The sequence below is a fragment of the Macaca thibetana genome, chromosome 6, assembly GCF_024542745.1.
Source record: "Macaca thibetana thibetana isolate TM-01 chromosome 6, ASM2454274v1, whole genome shotgun sequence".
Lineage (NCBI taxonomy): Eukaryota > Metazoa > Chordata > Mammalia > Primates > Cercopithecidae > Macaca > Macaca thibetana.
The window spans coordinates 59,568,724-59,584,592 of record NC_065583.1 but is presented as its reverse complement, the minus strand read 5'-3'; positions in this window follow the sequence as shown (position 1 = coordinate 59,584,592).

The window sequence follows — 15,869 nt, the reverse complement described above, 5'->3', positions numbered from 1 at the left end:
AAAATAATTTCCAACTCAAATATTAGTCTTATTAAAAATATAACAAATTATCTGATGTCTGTGATAGTAAAAATTAAGACTGTCTTCTGAGTATAGACTAAGTTTTTTTGTGCCTTTCTTAATATGTTTAAATTTAGAATCCACTGACTACTGTACATTAATTTGCCAATTTAAACTTTCCAGTTTTTTCAAACAAAATATCATATTATATGATATCAGGATTGAAGTAAGGACTCTAGGGATGTTGTATTTTCTTTAAATTTAATATAAAGGAGTGAACTAGAAATATAATTATATTCAACTTACAAAATTAAATTTAAGACCACCGCTTACCTGAGTCCTTCAAACACTCATTTAATCGATATGTGTTTTTAACGCTAACAGTTACATGCTTACTCAGAGAGCTTAATTAAGAAATACAATGATGAAATTAGCAAAGGTACTAAAAGAGGCCATCTGGACATTTAGTCTTTCAGCCCATAGACTATCTGTATTTATTTTATGTTTTTAAAATTCATCTAGGAACAATTTAGAGAACCAATATAGCAATGCCAGATGTACTTTGCAAGATGATTAGGAAGCAGATGGTTTTATGATCACATTTGTGTTTTAAAAGGTGTTATTCTATTATATAAGGTTCACATTCACAACACATGCTTCTTGTTTAATATCGTGGATGGTGTCATCCCATCAGAGCTTCTCACACATTTCTCTTCCTTGCATCTGTTCAGTAAGTATGCAGACTGATTCTCTTAGCAAGGTGTATAAATTATCTCATACATTGTTGGAAGAATGGTATATTACGCAGTCCTAATTTTCTTATTGACATGATAACATCAGTAAAACTTATACTATAGGCAACCGTGGAAAATCAACACAGATGCCTAAAAGCCAACTTGAGTTGTGTCCAGTTAGATTTGATGTGACACTTCACTTTTACTTAACTAAGCTCAAAGGTACAACATACTCTGAAAGTAAGTCTGTATTAAGAGACTATAACTGTGATTTTTCTTGGCTTACTCAATTACTAATAAAAATATTAGGCTTTAGTTAACCATGATAGAGAATAAATGTGATTATAGTAACAGACGTGCCCTAGTGAAGAAAGCAATTAAGCATTATGCCTTTTGCTCATGCAGTAAATTTTGATTTTCTCACTTTTTTAAGATATAGTTAAATGTAAGAAAAGCATTTCAGAAAAAGCTTGCATTGGCTATAAACTCAGTCTGTGTCCTGACATCCTGTCACTGTTCCCTGCCTGACTTGTGTAAGCAGCCTAATTTTGGATCTGAATGATCCAGTGGGAATGATCCTATTACCTAAACTGACTAGATTAGTGCTACTGTGAGAAGATAATCTCATTCATTCAATTAGCATTTATTTACCACCTGCTAAATGGTCCTAGGCTACTCACTGGGAATGCAGATATATGTAGATCATTGCACATGCCCTCAAGGGGATCATAGTCCAATGGTAAAGTAGGCATGCAAGTAATCATATGTATATGTACATATTCAGAAACATGTATTTCAGAGAGGATAACATATTGCACATGCATATTCTATAATTACACAAGTATTATATACAATAATTGTTTTAATATAATAATCATATTTAAAATATACAAATAATCATATATCAGAGAGATTACTATTATTGTAATATTGTATTATTGTAATAATATTACAATAATAGTAATTATATTATTATTTATAAAAACTTCAGTTAATGACATTCATTCTGAAGTATTAAAGGGGAAGTTTATGGACATCTGAGATGTCCTAAAATGTACCTTTAAAATGTACCTAGGCCGGGCCGGCGCGGTGGCTCAAGCCTGTAATCCCAGCACTTTGGAGGCGGATCACAAGGTCAGGAGATCGAGACCATCCTGGCTAACACGGCGAAACCCCGTCTCTACTAAAAACACAAAAAATAAGCCGGGCGAGGTGGCGGCGCCTGTGGTCCCAGCTACTCGGGAGGCTGAGGCAGGAGAATGGCGGGAACCCGGGAGGCGGAGCTTGCAGTGAGCTGAGATCTGGCCACTGCACTCCAGCCTGGGCGACAGAGCGAGACTCCGTCTAAAAAAAAAAAAAAAAAAAAATTAAAAAATAAAAAAAATAAAAAAATAAAATGTACCTAAAATAAGATGGATTAATGGTGGAGAGATAGATAGATGATAGATAGATAGATAGATAGATAGATAGATACACAGATAGATAAATAGATAATGTTGTAAAGCAAATATAGTAAAATGTTAATGATAAAATCCAGGTCGTGGGTTACACGTATTTACTCTCAACTTTTCGGTATGTTTGAAAATTTTTTTCATAATAAAATGCTAGAAAGGAAAAGAAAGTAGGATGGCTGAGAGTGATCAGATGTTTGAGAGTTAAAATATGGTAAATGGAATCAAGAAAAAGTTTGCTGAATGTATTAGTCCATTTTCACACTGCTGATAAAGACATACTTAAGACTGGGAAGAAACAGAGGTTTAATGGACTTACAGTTCCACATGGGGGAGGCATCACAATCATGGCAGAAGGCAAGTCATGTCTTACATGGATGGCAGCAGGCAAAGAGAGAGAGTTTGTGCAAAGAAACTCCCATTTTTAAAACCATGAGATTTCATGAGACCCATTCACTGTCATGAGACTAGCATGGGAAAGACCCACCCCCATAATTCAAACATCTCCCACTGTGTCCCTCCCACAACACATGGGAATTACCGGATTTACAAGATGAGATTTTGGTGGGGACACAGAGCCAAATCATATCACTTGCTTTGGCAAAGTCTCTTAGCTCCTTTAGCGCATTTGCCCTTGCCTCATGGTATTCTAAATTCCTTCTTTTATCTGGTCCTGCACTCTATTTATACAGTTTGTCGAAGCAAGAAGATTAACATTTCCGTGTGTATTCTAGGACTTCTGAATTCTGCTTTGACCAGAGGCCTTTTTTTTTTTTCTTTCCGTGTGTGTGCATGTGTGTGGGTGTGTGTGTGTTTAATACTTTCTGTAGCCTTTATCTGTGTTCTTTGATTTTTGGCCTTTTGACTAGGGAAGGGAAGACACTCTCAGCGTCCAGGTGTAAGTGCTACATGGGATGTGAAAAGGAGGCAGACATTCTTTTTATTTTTATGTAAATGTGATGCTTGATAATATTATCTCACCAAACTGCATTGAGTGTTTTTGAGTAGATAGGTAATTGTCTGGAAAGAAAAGTGACAAGTTGGTAGGCAAATCAGCAGAAACTTTTTAAAAAGGTGGTTACTATTACCTTTCTGTACAGGAGGCTAACCTGTAGTCTATACTCTGGACAGGAGAATATATTTTTAGTTGTCCCAGTTTTTTAAAAAAATCAGTAATTCTCTTAATATATCACATAAGGAGAACAGGTAGTAGAAAAAACTATCAATCATAGTTAGAGAATTATCAGTCTAGAATAATATATAATAAAATAGAGAACTTGAGAGTCCTGCAATCAATATTTCAATGGATTAAAAAAATGAAAACAACTGGAAGTAAAATATAGAAGGCGACAATAGAGTTTAGTGGCCCAGGAGAAAATTCAATGTGTGCTGAATCCTCAAGGACGTATTGGTGTTTCATTGTACTAGATTTGGTCTCAAACAGAATAAGCAGAAATGGAAAGTAGGAAATATCTTGAATTACCCTTGACTAATATTTCTTTTTGATTAATTAGAAGATAATGATGGTAAGTAGTAATTTGCCATTTCCTCACATTGGGAATTGGACAGAGAAAGCATATCTTCAATTTGTCAAAAAAAAAAAATCAGAAGTAAATTTATGAAACCTTTGGGGTAGGGAGTGCTGCTGTCCCTTTTGTCTTGTGGAATTGAGGTAGTCGATGTAGAGATCTATCTACCACCCTAGTTTTACAGGTGATGATCCTGAAGTTCAAGATGACGTGACTCTCCCAGGGCCACAGCAGTAATAAATTTTCATATTGGCACTAGACACAGAAGCATTCTGATTCATAGTCTGTGGCTCTTAAATCTCTAAAAATTTTCTTGGCAGCATCTAGCTATTCATCAAATTTTAGCCTCCTCAGTCTTGGAAAGGTATCAGCACGTCAATGTAGAATTATTTTCAGATCTTTGTAACATTGAGTCAAAAAACCAGTTTAACTCAGAGTCCCTTTAAAATTATCTAAATTCAGCATTTTTATGAGGATTCATTTAATCCATTGCTCAGCATGCTTTTGTGTACATACTGACGTAGCTTTTTATTCATCTTAGTGACTATTAATAGTAGTTTTGAATATTAAGAAAATCTGACTTTGCTATTTTTTATTAATAATATTCTCAATTTAACCAAGTACTCAATATCAGCATGCACAAAATGCACGTCCCTGTTAATAGCATAGATATTCAGCTAGATGCTGGGAATAAGATGGTGAGCAAAATCAGACATGGTTCCAACTAATACTGGGCTTAGAGTTTAGTGGGGAGACAGACATTTAACAAGCACAGTAGTGGTCACATAATTTTAAAAATTACAGAAAATAACATGCCCAATAAAAGCACATGATAAAGACCTTCAACAAATATGTATTGAATGAATTATTGGACACTGACCACATATGGGAAATGGTAGACTGATTTGAAGTGAGATGGTAATTTTAAGATGCATCAAATTGTTAAGGGCTTTGAAAGGCAGGATAGGACTTTAGACCTTGTACAATAAAATGTATGGATAAAGAGAGTCATTGAAGCTTATAAAAGAAAAAACAAAATGATCCTCTTATGTTTTGGGAAGAAAGGTTTTGATATGAGTGAGAGAATGGCATTGTAGGGTGTAAAACAAGAAACAAGCAGATCAGTTTGCTGGCAATTTTAACAGTTTAGGTAAGAGATAATGAGAGACTGAACAAAGGTAGTGAGATAGAGAATGAGGAATGAATTTAAAAGACATTTCATGGATACTTATGACAGAAACTGGTGACAAATAATCCTTTGAGGTGTCAGGGATAAGATAAATGAGATATTAAAATTCATCCAATGTTTCTGGTTTAAATGACTAAGATTACATCAGTAAATAAGACAGAACGAAGAATAAGTTTTGTAAATAAAGTTGAGGAAGAAAAACAGCCACTCCTGATATTGGAGAACTGATCTACAACTCACAGCCAGGCTTCAGTGTCGTTACAAGTTGGTTTGATGCTCAAAACTAGGCCATAGTGTTCTGCTCTTGAACATAAACAGTCTCACAGAATATCAACATCAAATGAGGTTACTCTGAGACCATGACTAAGTGAAACTAAAAAAATGATCATTGCTCAACCACAAAATACCAAATATTCCTTTCCCCAAATAAAATGTGACTGTTTTTATAAACCAATTTCAATTTTATCTTCACTGTAGTCAGCCCTCCTCTATACATAAGATTTATTGAGATATTCATGGATTTTCCTTCTGCTTTCTGAAAGCACCCAATTTAGATCTAACTCCTGCTTCATCAGATCCTCTCCAAAATTACTCAAGCAAACCCATAATTCTATAAATGCTTTCAAACACCTTCTTACCGAGACCCTGTGTTTCCCTATAGTGTGCATTCTCCCTCATTGAAACAAGTAATAAATCTAACTCATTTAACTACAGCTGTGCTTCTGGTGGTCTTTGGCTGAAGGTCATTGCATGGCAATAGGCCTAATATTAGACAATGTCATCTTGAAGTGTTTCTTGGGATATAAGATACTACTGGAAATACAGTTGCTATGTTGTGTCATTCATTTTCTTTTGGTTCATTAAGTTCTTAGAGATACACTTTTCTGAGGAAAATCATTCTGGAGGAACCTAAAAAGGGACCAAAAAATTCAGAATTGCTTAAGAATCTACTATCAGTGTCTTTTGATAAATTCTGTGTATCCAAAAAGAAAGCAACCATGTAAAAGGTTGACTTAGATAAAAGTAATGTAAATGTCTTTGTGTGTATTAACATGCTATAAAAGGTACCATTCAAGGCAAAAAATAAATAGGAGGAGAAGAGGTAATTTTTATAAAAAAATGGAGCAGTGAGGCCTGCTTTTTGTTAAAAAGATTTTCTAAGGTTTGTCATAAATATTGCCATTTGTGCAATTACAGTATGACATTATATGGTAACTGGTCATACATAACAATCTACTGCATAAATAGAATGACTTGGATTAATCCGGTATGTTTTGTAGCATATATACAGTTAAAACCCAGCATGAAAGGTTAAATAGGAAATATTGCCCAATATTGCTTACAAGTAAAATGCTCCATTGTGATGAGATTATTTGGTTTAATATCATATTACTCTCTGATACCTTTTAAACTTTTTGGGAACAGGTATAATTTGTAGAAGAATCTTGATTCAGTTTAAGTGTAGGTTTTTAAAACTATTAATGTCCTTTTTATATTTTTATAAAAATGTACAAGGAAATTACTTTTGAAGAAAATGAGCTTCTATTTAAATGTTGAAATATTTGTATGCTGTGAGTTTAAGAAGCCTTTAATTACCTGTAAGTTTTAGAGAACCATCTGCTTTCCATGATTGTAAAAAAGAAAAAACTATGAAAACATCATTTTAAAGGCTCCCTACAGATTATATTGATTGTCAAGTATATTTAATAAAGTATTAATCAAATGCAAAAAGTAGAGACATTCCTACATATTGGTGTGTCACAGCATTCCCTAATAACATTATTGTCTTTGTTTTTAAGCCCAGACTTCTGCAGATATTATCCTGTCCCACAGCCCAGCCCTTAGTATTTCGTTGCACTATACAGTTGGTTGTTACAGACATAAACATAGATCAGGGGTTTTCAACCTTAGCACTATTGACATTTGGGCTGGATAATTTTTTGTCGAATCAATAGTGTCCATGTGGCTAGGTCAGGTATGAAAAAGTCTGATGTGAAGCAACCACTACCTGATGAGGCTTATAGCTTAGACAGTGATACATGTTGGGAGGCAAGAGAGGAAGCAGTAACTGACTCAGCCAACACAGTCAAGTCTTGTCAATCAATGGCAAAGGACTGGGATGATGATCTCATACTAAAGCGCTCTGAAACCCAGCTTAGTGCCTAAGAGGTCACTGGTGACATTAACAAGTAGACTTTCAGTAGAGTGGTAACAAGTAGTTACCAAAGTTCAGTGAGCACACTGAGGAATCTCTGTAAAATAATGAAGCAGAGATATCATGCTTGACTATGAATTGGGCAAAATAACAGAGCTTCTCTCTCTTACTCTTCTTCTTACTAGAGAAACAGCATTTGATTTCTTCAAGCAGAGGCTAGGTGACCTGCTAATTTTACCTCTCCAGGCTATATATCTTGCCTCTCTCTTGGTCTTGATGGAGAAGTGGCCCAACAAATTTGCTACAAATCCTTTATTCCCTGATGGACAGATTAAAAATGTTTTCTCTGAACAGGCTTACATTGTAAACCTTAAGTAAAACTATTTAGAGTTGAATTTCCAAATAAACAAGTTATTTGGGAATAATATACAAGGATTAAAATTGCAATTCAACGCACACAATCCAGAGTAGCTTTAGATGTGTCTGAAAAACGAAAAGAAAGGCTGGAATTTTATTGAGAAAAAGAGAAAAGGTATGTACATTGTTTTGAAAGAAAGTTCATTGGCACTGGCAGTGTTGAGCTGAATGAGCATAGGAACTTCTGAGCTCTGAGTAGTAAGTGGCAGCAGTTACTACAAAAGATGTAATCTTCAAGTGATGTTTTTTTCTGTTGAATTGCAAAAATACTTCCTGGAACAGGGACTTGGGTGTCTTTCCTCATGGCTTCCCAATTCCATTTTAGTTGGGTATGACATGAATGTCTCCATTTTGAATAAACAACTTTCACAATATCATTCACTTTACTCTGGTTCAAACTTCTATCTTTATGTTTAAGTATAATGCAGCAAAATTTCCTTTAGAGATTATTCAATAATTTACAGATCCATAAATTTCCAGGTATTCTGAAACCTACTTCTATCAGTCTACTAAGATTCATGTATTTTGTGTTTTGCCTTAAAACACCTTACTTCAGTTTTTCAAATGTTTAATAACTTAAGAAAACTATCATTTTTTAGGAGGGATGTGTGTAGAAAATATATTTAAGAAATTAAAAAGGTTTTAATTTCTAGGCATAACAATGTTTTTGGAGACTTTAGGGGTTTATGAAAGATCATTTGGAAGCTTTATTCTATTTGTGAAATAGTGTGTCTTCTACTACCTTACTTTTATCTAACTAATTTCCTCCAGTGGAAACTTTTTCTTCCTATTATTCAGCTTCCTATTAAAGTGCCTTCCTTCCTTGAAAATGAAACTCAAATTCCACCTCTTGTAGTAAGCATTCTCGTCAAACTGCTTACTCACTGCCCTATTATACTCCAATAGTGCCTCACACTCTTACTACAGTACTTAATGTAGTCTATCTTGGTATTAGAATCAATTGAGTTAGTACTCTAAGTCCACGGTGGACATGGACAATGTCTTCATCATTTTTGTATCTCCTACTGAACCTAGTACAATGCTTTGTAAAACAGATACTCAAAAATGTTTATTAAAATGAATCAAAGCCAATCACGATGTTGAAAAGAATCTGAACTGGGTTTTAATAAGGTTTTCTGAACTTTAAATTATTACAGGCTTTGTTACAATAATCTTGAGCCTATCTTGGGCTAATTGGCAAATAATTAAAAGAAGTAAATTGTATATGTGAAGGAAAGTATAGTTTATAAATTGTATTACCTCATTAATTATTGATATTAATAAGTAATTAGATGAATGGGAATTAATGACATGGTGGCTACCAACTATTAATGTAATTTATACATTCATATCATAGAGCTGTTATAAAACCGCTACCAGTGATTTTATGTCAAAAGACTTGGACTGTCTCCTTATTACCTCTATGACCTTAGGTATATTTTTATTCATAAAATATGAATCCCTCACATGTACCATGCCTATCTCACAAAGTTACTGTTAAGATCAAATGAAATAATAAAAATAACAGTAAGTTATTTAGAGGTAAATATTCATCAAGAACTCTATACTGTGCTTTCATTTAAATATCACAACAATCCTGTGAGATAGATTTTCACTCCTATTTTCACAAATAAAGAAGCCTTGGCACAGAGCGCTTACATAGTTTCCCCAAGATCATATAGTTATTAAGAGGTAGAATTAGAATTTAATATCAGATAGTCTGATTCCAGAGCCAAAGTTCTTAGCCCAAATGTTAAATTGCTAAGTAAGTATTAGCTCTATCACTTTGAATTTTATAAAACTTGGAGTCATGACATTAACTACTTACTGAAAATTTTTAAGATATAAAATTTCTAGAATAAAACTTTCTTAGATTTCCTAGAGACATAAAGTAACAAATCTAATCAAAATGCTCCATAAAAATTAAAATGCAATTTATGCCAGAAATATATTAGAAGGTTGATTTAGTAAAGCTGTTAACTTAGTGACTTGTCAATTATCTGCCTCTTATACAGTAGCTGGTTACACTCTTTAGTTTGTCATATATTTTTTAAAAACAGAATCTTAAATGAATCCATTAGTGTTTCACTTAGACACTTTATTGTTTAGTGACTTAAAATCAAAATTTGAAATCTTAAGGTGTTAATCCTAACCATTAAATAAATATAAGACCTGGTATATCCATCTATTTTCTTTCTAATTCAGAAAATGCTATGCATACCATATTTAGATTGCTTTCCTCAACATCTGCAATTTGGATTACAATGTGCAATTTGGAGAACAACACTGCCACCCAGGGGATAGAGGATTGAAAGTGCAAAGTCAAAATAAAATTTGAGAGCAGTGGTACTGGATTGTGGATGAAACACTCAGTTGTGTTGCAATCTGTTGTGAGGTGAATTACTAACAATAGTTCAAATCCCAAAGATTGTAAACAACATGGTATAAAAAAGATAAGATTCTAAATAATAACTTCTCTTTTTTCTATTCATTTAAGTAAAAGAGAAAAATATAGAGTTACATCTACTTTCTTAATAATGGCCCATAACTTTCTAACAGCTGCGATACAATTAGAACACATATGGGGAAAATGCCTTAAAAAGAAAAACAACATATCAAAGCAATTAAGGCCCCTAGTAAAATAGAAAAAAAAATACCTGGATTTGATTAAATTATTCACCATGAAAAACATCAAATATCATTCTAAGTTGTGAAATTTTAAAGCTCTTCCTATTAAAGTCAGGAAAAAGTAAAGGGTACTCACTATCACTGTTATTACTTACACGGTTATTACATTTGTTTGGAAATTCTAATAAATATAATCATTCAAAACAAAATAATTGCTATAAATACTGAAAGAGGTAATTATCTTTCTAATAATATGACTACAAACTTAAAAATCCTTCTCACTTCCAAAAAAATACTTGAAAAAGTGACTGGAAAACATATACAAAAAAAATCATGATTTATAGTTTGTATCTATATTGGTAACCAGCTAAAGTATATGGAAATGAGAGAATATATTCCTTTCACAATTGCAACAACAACTATGAGACTACATTTTAAATTTTATTTGGTTTAAAAGTTAATAACACATGGTACAAAATTTATAAGGTATAAAAGGAAACATGGTAGAAAGATTTTACCTGTTTATCCAGCTCCTCACTTCCCCTGTAAAGAACAAAGATACTACACAAACAATTGTGGTTTATGTGTGTATGTGTATACATATCTTTCCTTCTAAAACACACAAACAATAGCATACTATTGTGTAGTGATACTTGATTTATTCATTGCACAATATATCATGAAAAGCCTTTCATTCCAATAAAGAGCTGATTATTCTTTTTAATGGATTATTAATCAGTTACATATTGATGGACAAGTTCCCTCCAATCTTCTATTATTACAAACACTTATATACTGAATAGCTTTTTACATGCATCAGTAATTTGTACCAGTGTAATGTTACCATATTTTTCTAGAAGTGTAATTGCTAGTCCAAGGGTAAACATATTTATTTAACAGTTTTATTGAGCTTTAATTGACACACAGCTGCATATATATAAAGTATACATTTGATAACTTTTGACATGTGTATCTACTGTGATAGCATCACGAAAATCAAGATAATGAACATATCAATTACCCTCCAAAACTTCCTCATGACCATTTTAATTTTTTTTCTGGCATCTTTCTATCCCTCCTCTCTCACTTCAGCAGGCAACCATTGATCTATTTTTGTAACTATACATTAGTTTGCATTTCCTAGAATTTTATATAAAAGAACTAATATAGTATGTACTCTTTTTGTCTTGATTCTGCCACTCAGCATAATTATTTTGAAATTCATCCATGTTGTAGTGTGTGTCATTGCTTTCTTTTACTGGATGATGTTAGTGTGTGTGCGTGTGTGTGTGTATGTGTGTGTGGGTATCAGAGTTTATTCATTTGCCTGTCGAATAAAGTTTTGTATTGTTTTTATCATTTGGCTATTAAAAGTATAACTTCTCTGAATATTTAAGCACAAGACTCTGTATGGATACGTAGTTCCATTTCTCTATTAATCTAGATGAGAAGGCCTAGATCATATACTAGAAACTTCTTTTAAAACTCTGTCTATAAATTGTACTACGTTACATTCCCACTAATGATGTTTGAGAGTTCCAGGTACTCCGCATCCTACTTGGTATAATCAGACTTTTTATTTTAGCCATTCTAGTAGGTAGGTAATGAAATCACATTGTGGTTTTAATTCGCATTTCCCTGATGTCTAATGATGCTGAACATATTTTCATGTGCTTATTTGCTATTCGCATATCTTTCAAGAGTGAAATATCTGTTCAAATCTTCTGCCTGTTTTCTTAACTTTTGTTTTTGGAGAGCTCTTTACATAGTCAAGGTTAAAGTCCTTTATAAAATACGTAATTTTCAAAACTTTTCTCTCCATGTGTGGTTTCTCTTTTGACTATCCTCCCAGTGTCTTTTGAAGAGTAGAAGTTCTGTTGTTGATTCAGTCCAATTTTTAAATGTATTTTTATATGGATTCTGCTTTTTGTCTAATATCCTGGAAATTTTTGCCTAACCCAAGGTCACAATATTTTTTTCAATTGAAAATATTTTTTTCTTAATTTTTTGTATTGTTAATTTTTATGGATACATAGTAGGTGTATATATTTATGGGGTACATGAGATATCTTGATGCAGGTATACAATGTGTAATAATCACATCAGGGTAAATGGGGTATTCATCACCTCCAGTATTTATTATTTCTCTGTTTTATGAATGTTCCAATTATACTCTTTTAGTTAGTTTTAAATGCACAATAAATTATTCTTGACTGTAGTCATATACTAGATCATATTCATTCTATATACCTATATTTTTGTACCCATTAACCACCCCACTTCCCCCATCCACTACACTTCTCAGCCTCTGGTAACCATCATTCTATTCTCTATCTTCCTGAGTTCAATTGTTTTAATTTTTAGCTCCCACAAATAAGTGAGGACATGTGAAGTTTGTTTTTTTCTATGCCTGGCTTATTTCACTTAACATCATGTCCTACAGTTCCTTCCATGTTACTGCAAATGACAGGATCTCATTTTTATGACTGAATGTATTTCATTGCATGTATGCATCACAATTTCTTTATCCATTTATCTGTTGATGAACATTAGGTTGATTCCAAATCTTGGCTATTATGAATAGTGCTGCAATAAATATGGAAGTGCAGGCATCTCTCTGATAGTCTGATTTCCTTCATTTTGGGTATATACCTAGCAGTGGAATTGCTGTAACATATGGTAGTTCTATTGTTAGTTTTTTCAGGAATCTCCACATTGTTCTCCATAGTGGATGTACTAATTTACATTCCCACCAATAGTGTAACAGAGGTTTCCTTTTCTTCACATTCTCACTAGCATTTGTTATTGTCTGTCTTCTGGATAAAAGTCATTGTAACTGGAATGAGAAGACATCTCATTGTAGTTTTCATTTGCTTTTCTCTGACGATCAAGATATTGAGAATCTTCTTATACCTGTTTGCCATTTTTATGTCTTTGAGAAATATCTATTAGATATTTTGCTCATTTTTAAATCAGATTATTAGATTTTTTTCTACTAAGTTGTCAGGACTCCTTATATAGTCTGGTTATTAACCCTTTGTCAGATGAATAGTTCCCAAATATTTTCTCCCATTCTGTGAGTTTTCTCTTCACTATGTTGATTGTTTCCTTTGTTGTGTGGAAGCGTTTTAACTTGACGTGATCCCATTTGTCCACTTTTGCTTTGGTTGACTGTGCTTGTAGACTATTACTCAATAAATCTTCATTCAGACCAATGTCCTGGAGAGCTTCCCCAAAGTTTTCTTTAAATAGCTTTATAGATTCAGGTCTTAGATTTAAGTCTTTAATCCATTTTTATTTGATTTTTATATATGGTGAGAGATGGGGGTCTAGTTTCATTCTTCTGCATATGAATATCCTGTTTCCTAGCAGCACTTATTCAAGAAAATGTCCTTTTCCCAATGCATGTGCTTGGCACCTTTGTAAAAATTGAGTTCACTGTAAATGTGTGGATTTACTTCTGGGTTCTCTACTCTGTTCCATTGGTCTGTGTGTCTGTTTCTGTGCCAGTACCATGTTATTTTGGTTTCTATCACTCTGTAGAATAATTTGAAGCCAGATAATATGATTCCTCCAGTTTTAGTCTTTTTGCTTAGGCTAGCTATGGCTATTCTGGGTCTTTTGTGGTTCCGTATAAATTTTAGGATATTTTGTCTATATCGGTGAAAAACGTCATTGATATTTTGGTAGGATTGCATTGGATCTGTAGGTTGCTTTGGGTAGTACGGACATTTAAAAAATATTGATACTTCCAATTCATAAACATGGAATATCTTTCCATTTTTGTGTGTGTCCTCTTCAATTTCTTGCATCATAGTTTTTCTTGCATTGTAGTTTTCATTGTAGAGATCTGAGATCTTTCACTTCTTTAAGTTTATACCTAGGTAATTAATTTTATTTGTAGCTATTATACGTGGGATTACTTTCTTGATTTTTCACATGGTTCACTGAACACAGAAATGCTACTGATTTTTGTATGCTGATTTTGCATCCTGCAACTTTAATCAATTTATCAGTTCTAATCGCTTTTTGGTGGAGATGTTGTTTTTCCAAATATAAGATCATATAATCTGCAAAACCAGGATAATTTTACTTCCTTTCCAATTTAGATGTTCTTTATTTCCTTCTCTTGTCTGATTGCTCTGGCTAAGACTTTCAGTACTATGTTTAATAACAGTGGTTAAAGTGAGCATCCTTGTCTTGTTCTAGATCTTAGCAGAAAATCTTTCAGGTTTTCACCAATCATTATGATATTGGCTGTTTCTGTCACGTGGCTTTTATTATGTTCAGATATGTTCTTTGTATACTCTGTTAAGTTTTTATTGTGAAGGAATGCTAAACTTATCAAATGTTTCCTCAGCATCGGTTAAAATTATCATATTTTTGTCATTTATTCTGTTGATATGATGTGTCATATCAATTGATTTGCATATGATGAACCATCCTTGCATCCCTGGGATAAATCTCACTTTGTCATGATGAATGATTTTTTAATGTGTTGTTGAATTCAGTTTGCTAGTATTTTGTTGAGAATTTTTGCATCAATGTTGATAGAGATATTCTGTAGTTTGCTTTTCTAGATGTGTCTTTAGCTTTGGTATTAGGGTAATACTGGCTTCATAGAATGATTTTGGAAGTATTCTCTTCTTTGTTTTTCAGGATAATTTGAGTAGGGCTGTTCTTAGTTCTTCTTTAAGTGCACAGTAAAATTCAGCAGTGAAGCCATCAAGCCCCAGGCTTTTCTTTGCTGGAAAACTTTTTATTAAGGTTTCTATCTTATCACTTGTTATTGGTTTATTCAGGTTTTGGATTTCTTCATGGTTCAATCTTGGTACATTGTATGTGTCTAGGAATTTATCCTTTCTTCTAAGTTTTCCAATTTGTTAGCATGTAGTTGCTTACAGTACAAAGTTTTTGTCCTATGATTTCTTGAAGTTCTATAGGTTTTACATTTGGATATAAACTCAACCATTTTGAGTTGTTTTTCTAGATGGTGTTACATGTGGGTGAAAGTGGTGTGTGTGCACGTGTGTGTGTTCCATATAGATATCCAATTATTCAGGCACAATTTGTTAAGAAAACTAACTTTTCCTCACAGAATTGCCTTTGAAACTCTCAAAAATCATGTGTTCATACATGTGTGAGTAAGCTTTTCAATTTTATTGTTTGCTAAACATCCATGGTTAGTTGTAATCTATAATAGTATGACTAAAACTTAAGAAAAGTGCAAAATGAGAATAATGGTAGTAATCCAGCTTGTTAGATAAGAAAGAGATTACTTTGATGTAGTCATGGAAGAATTCTCAAGGAAAGTGGGTGTTGCGAACTGAATTGTTTCCCCCGCCCTTCAAATTCATATGTTGAAGACCTAACCCTGAGTATGATGCTATTCAGAGATAAAATCTTTAGGGATGTAATAAGTTTAAATAAGGCCATAATGCTAGGACTCCAATAGGATTGGTGCCACTATAAGAAGAGGAAAACACCAGAAAGCTCTCTCTCCACATGTGTACAGCAGAAAGGTCACATGGGGTTGTGGCCACAAAAAGGTGGCTATTTGCAAGCAAAGACGAGAACTTGTACCAGAAACTAATCCTGATGGTACTTTGATCTTGGACTTCAAGCATCCTAAATAAATCTGTGTTGTGTAAGCTATCCAGATTGTGGTATTTTATTTTGGCACCCCAAACTGACTAACACAGTGGGATCTAAGAAACTCTTGAGGAACCTGACATTGAAAAACTTGAGTCTCTATGGAATGTGTTT